Source organism: Mandrillus leucophaeus, unplaced genomic scaffold (genome assembly GCF_000951045.1).
Source record: "Mandrillus leucophaeus isolate KB7577 unplaced genomic scaffold, Mleu.le_1.0 Scaffold102, whole genome shotgun sequence".
Taxonomy (NCBI): domain Eukaryota; kingdom Metazoa; phylum Chordata; class Mammalia; order Primates; family Cercopithecidae; genus Mandrillus; species Mandrillus leucophaeus.
Genome location: NW_012098321.1, coordinates 6,103,644 through 6,109,363, shown reverse-complemented (window position 1 = coordinate 6,109,363; position 5,720 = coordinate 6,103,644). Strand labels below are relative to the sequence as shown.

Here is a 5,720-nt window from a genome sequence, read left to right as displayed (position 1 = left end):
TTGAAGAAATCCATTTAGCATTTCTTGTAGAACTGGTATTGTTGAAATCCCTCAGCTTTTGTTTGTGTGGGAAAATATTTATCCTTCATGTTTGAAGGATATTTACATTGGATATACTATTCTTGGATAAAAGTTCTTTTTCCTCCAACACTTTAAATATGTGATGCCACTGTCTCCTTTCCTGTAAAATTTTCACTAAAAAGTCTGTGCCAGGAATATTGGAACTTGATTTTATGTTGTTTCTTTTCTCCTGCTGCTTTTAGGAATTTTTCTTTAACCTTGACCTTTGGAAGTTTGATTATTAAATGTCATGAGATAGTCTTCTTTGAGTTACATCTGCTTGGGATTCTATAAGCTTCTTGAACTTGAATATTGATATCTTTCTCTAGGTTTAGGAAGTTCTGTTATTATCTCTTTGAATAAACTTTCCAGCCTTATCTCTTTCTCTTTATCTCCTCTTTAAGGCCAATAACTCTTAGATTTGTGTGTGTGTGTGTGTGTGTGTGTGTGTGTGTGTGTGCGCGCAGAGCTAGCTGAGGTTTTATTTTGGGGAAAAAATTGTCTTGTAGCTGCAGTCATGGGCAAAGGGGGTACTACAGGCAGTAAACTGCCCCTGAAGGTGGGCTGAAGGCTAGAGCTGAACCTCAGGTGGGTCTTGCATTCCCCTGCACAGCTGCCTTCCCCGTGGGCTCTGGGACAGCCACAGGATGGGTAGCCTGGGAGGGGCTGCCATGGCTGTTCACTTTGGCAGGACATCAGAGGACTTGGACACCAGCTTCCCATTGTGGGTCTTGATCCTCTTCATAACCATGGCCCTGATGGAGCAGGTGCAGCTGAAGGAGGTGGAGCCCATGCTGGAGCCAAAGCTGAAGCCCAGGCCATAGTTGAGGCTGGGGCTTGTGAGGTCCCCATAAGCTGAGCTCAGCCCACCTGCATAACCACCAGTGGTCTTCATATGGATACTCATGTTCTGCATGTTCTGCATCCCTGACTCCAGCCAGCTCTCCACGCCCTCCAGCAGCTTCCTGTAGGTGGCAATCTCAATGTCCAGAGCCAGCTTGATTTCATCAGCTCCTGGCACTCATGCAACTGCTGCACCATGTCCTGCTTGGCCCACTGCAGTCGGGCCCCAGCTCATACAGCTTGGTGTTGGCATTCTTAACCGTCAGCTCCCCATGCTGCTCAGGATCTGTGGTGGCCTCCGGGGAAGCCCTCTGGCCTTTGAAGCCCTCTGTGTCAGGCTGGAGTCAGCTGATGTTCCAGTTCATCTCAGAGATCTCCATCTTTGTATGATGCAGGTCATCCCCATGCTTCCCAGCGAGCGTCTGCAGCTCCTCATACTTGATCTGGTACATGCTCTCAGCCTTTGCCTGGCTGCTGTTGGCGATCTTTTCATACTGGGCCTTGACCTGGGCGATGATGCTGTCCATGTCCAGGGAGCAGCTGTTGTCCATGAGCAAAACCACAGATGTGTCCAAGATCTGGGACAGCTCCTGGATCTCCTCTTCATATAGCTGCCTGTATGATCTCGTCAGTCAGCCCTTCCAGGCAAGACTCCAGCTCTACCTTGTTCACATAAGCATCACCTATATCCTTCTTGATGAGGACAAATTCATTCTCCATCTCTGTACGCTTATTGATCTTATCCTTATATTTGTTCTTGAAGCCCTCCACTAGCCCCTGCATGCTGCCAAGCTCTGCCTCCAGCTTCAGCTTCTCCTGGTCTAGTCTCTAGCTGCCACTGAAGGTTGTGATGTAGCTCTCAAACATGCTATCCATGTTACTCAAAGTCATATTCTCCTGCTGCAGAAGGCTCCACTTGATCTCCAGCATCATATTCTGCTGCTCCAGGAACCATACCTTGTCAATGGAGGCGGCCTTGTTGTTGAGAGTCTTGATCTGCTCCTTCTCCTGGGTGCACATGGCCTGGATGTTGGGTTAAGGGGGCTCAGCAGGCTCTGGTTGACTGTGACAGCTGCGATGCCTCCCATTGTGCTGGTCCCACCACAGCCTCCACCCAGGCCACCCCAGAAGCTGCTGCTGCCCACTCAAGAGAAGCTCGAGAAGCTGATGTGGACATCGGGCCCACTTGTGTAGGAGTGGCTGCTGAAGGCCCAGGGGCCAGAGGTGAACACCTTGTAGGACTTCTGGGTTACCCTGGTGGACACAGTGGAGGCAGGAGTGGAGGCAGGTGGCCTGAATGCAGTGGAGATACAAGGAGGAATGGAGAAGTTGCTTCTCACGGCTATTTTCTAGATCTTGTAGTAATGCTTCATTGGTTTTTATTCTTTTTTCTTTTATCTCTTCTGACTGTATTTTCAAATAGCCTATCTTCAAGCTCATTAATTCTTTCTGCTGCTCTATCAATCCTGCTATTAAGAGACTCTGACGAATTAGGTAATCAGTTGCATTTATTAACTCCAGAATTTCTGGTTGATTGATTCTTTCTATTATTTCAGTTTCTTTGTTAAATTTATCTGATAGGATTCTGAATTCCTTCTCTGTGTTATCGTGAACGTACTTGAGTTTCTTCAAAACAGCTATTTTGAATTCCCTGTGTAAAAGGTCACCCTGTCTCTCTAGGATTGGTCCTTGGTGCCTTATTTAGTTTGATGAGGTCATGTTTTCTTGAATGGTCTTGTTGCTTGTAGATGTTCATCAATGTCTGAGCATTGACAAGTTAGGTATTTATTGTAACCTTTGCAGCCTGGGCTTGTTTGTACCCATCCATCTTGGAAAGGCTTTCCACATATCTGAAAGGACTTGGTGTTGAATCTAAGTTTTTGCTCACTGCAGTCGTATCTGCATTAGAAGGTACCCCAAGCCCAGTAATATTATGGTTCTTTGAGACTCATAGATGTACCACATTGGTGGTCTTGGGTAAGGTCTGAAGAATTATTCGGATTACCAGGCAGACTCTTGTTATCTTCCCTTACTTTCTTCCTAATAAATGGAGCCTCTCTCCCTCTCTCTGTCTTTCTCTCTCTCTCTCTCTCTCTGTCTCTGTCTCTCTCTCTCTGTCTCTCTTTCTCTCTCTCTCTCTGCCTCTCTGCTGAGCTGCTTGGTGCTGGGTCAGATGTGACATAAAAACCTCTGTGACCACCATACTGAGACTGTGCAGCGTCAAACCTTAAGTCAGCACATTAATGAGTCTTCCCCCAAACCCACTGTAACTACTGCTTGGTTACTGCTTATATTTTTTCAATACCTTAGGACTCTGCAGTCAGCAGATGGGAAGGATATCCAGACTTTTGTCCTTTCCTTTGGGGAAGCAAGTTCCCCCAGGCCCAAGGATAGTCCAGAGATGTCCAGGAGCCAGAGCCTGGAGTCAGAAACCTTACAGATCTACCTGCAACAGCTAAGCTGGCACTGAAACCATCAGACCGAGTTCTTCCCACTATTCCTTCCCCTTTCCCCAGGGAAAATATTCTCCTCATATACACCACCACCACAGGCCCACAGGGACTTTTGCCAGAGTACCATGATGTTCACTTAAAGCCCAGGGTCTCTTTAGTTAGCTTTTGGTGAATGCTTTCAGGCCTGGGACTCACCCTTCAGGACAGTAGGCTTCCCTCTGGCCCAGGGTGGGTCCAGAGGTGCCAACGAAAAGCCAAAGTCTGAAATCAGGTACTCTAATAGCCTGCTTGGTACTCTTTCTCACTGTGGCTGAGCTGGTACCTAAGCTCAAGAGAAAGTCTCCTTTGCTCTTCTCTCTGCTTTTCTTAAGCAGAAGGTTCTTTTCTCATAGCCACCACAGCGGTGAATGTGCTGGGTCACGCCTGAAGCTAGCACATCTCAGAATCTCACCCAAGGCCTGTAGCATGTACTATCTGGTTATACCACTGCTGAAAATTCAGAGCCAATGACCTTTTGAAGAGCAGGTAATGAATCTTGCCAGGACTATATCCTTCTCTTCAAGGCAGCAAGTTCCCCTCTGGCCCAGGGTGCATCTGGAAATGTCATTTGGGATCTAGGGCCTGGAATGGGGACTTTGCGACTCTGCCTGGTGTCTTATCCTACTGTGGCTGGGCTGGTATCCAAGTTGCAAGACAAAGGCTTTACTCTTCCCTCGCCTCGCCTCAGGCAGAAAGAAGGGATCTCTTCTGGAGCAGTGAGCTGCACTGCCTGGGGCTGGGGAGGGGTACCACAAGCACTCCCTTAGCCGCCCTGGCTGGTTTCTCAGTAGGTTGCATGCTTCGCAAGTCCACTAGTTCCAAGTCCAGTTCAGCACTAGGACTTGCCTCGTAATTGTAGTCCTGGTGGCCTAGACTGCCTTTTGAGTTTATTTAATATGCCACAGTACTTTAGTCCACAGTTGGGAGGCTTGCTGAAATTCAAGTTTTGACCACTGAAATGTGCAATTCCCCTCTGGCTAGGGCTGGTCTAAATGTTCACTACATGGATGCTAGCTGAGTTTTGCCCGGTGTTGGGAGCACTGAGTCCTAGTATAAAGTCCCATAATCACTGTACTCTCCCTCCCCCAAGCACACAGATTTCTTCTCCACACCACATGGCCAGCAGCTGCCATGGAGTGGGGAGGGGTGGTGTCAGCAATTTAATACTGTCTTTCCTACACTCTTCAGTGCTCTTTTGGCAACATGAAGTTGAAACCTGGTATTGTGATCACTCACCTGATTTTTGGGTCTTATGAAGGTGCTTCTTTATGTAGATGGTTGTTAAATTTGGTGTTCCTGCAGGGGGGATAATTGGTGGAGGTTTCTATTCAGCCATCTTACTCTGCCTCTAACTGCCTCTTTTATCACTACTTAAGGATAGAGATCAACGTGTAATGGTTTTCCAGTACAAATGCAAACACTTTCTTTTAGGAAAACCAACAAAATCTCAAAGATTTATTGCCCTGTAAGATATTACCCAGATTAACCAGTTTTAGATCAGCACCTTACCCCCTTGAATACATATTTATTTTATATTTATATGAGTCCTGATTTTACCTTTTTGAGTATTATGCTTTAATATAATACAGTTAATATAAATGTGCTTTTTTATGTAGGTAATTTAAATTAGGCTTCTTTAACTTAGAATTTAAAATCACAACACATAGAAAGTTACTCATTTCTTCCAATTTTAAATTTGTCCACATGAGCAGGGATCTTATTTGCAAGTTGCCAAATAAACTAAAATATATGCTAAATAATACATTTTTACAGAATAAAGGAACACAAAAACTGAACTTTTTACATGTGAAGAAAATGTTCTATTCATAGATATAATTTTACTTTTAATTTTGTTAAGTGCATATATATGAAAGCATTGGCAAAATGAGCATTTGGAGAACAATTTCTATATCATATTACTAATACTGGTCAATGATGTGAGGTGTTATTGAAGTATTTTTAACTGATAAGGCAGTCCTCATCTTTATTCTGTCTTAAGATCACAACAAAACATCTCAGGGGTGTTAAAGTGGAGAAAAATCTGTATGTTAGATTGATGAAATATGGCATAACACTTGTCAGAGAAAGATAAGCATCATAGGAAAGATACAACCAAAGCTTTTCGAGTGCCAAAATGAGAAAGATTATTTTTGTCAGGGTGATCAGGAAGAAATTTCCGAGGATAGTGGTAGCTATGGTGGGCTTTGATAAATTTGAATTTGACAATCTGAGTTCATCTATCAACATGACATATCATTAGAGAAAATAGCAAGAACAAAGCATGCCTAGGAAATAGCAAGTACACAAGGAAAAACCTAGAGGATG

The 5,720-nt window shown here is 44.7% G+C and overlaps 1 pseudogene; it reads right to left on the bottom strand.

Annotated features, from left to right (window-relative positions):
- Window positions 1-739: 739 nt before the first annotated feature.
- LOC105537213 lies at window positions 740-5,377 on the bottom strand (annotated as a pseudogene).
- Between the last annotated feature and the right edge of the window lie 343 nt (window positions 5,378-5,720).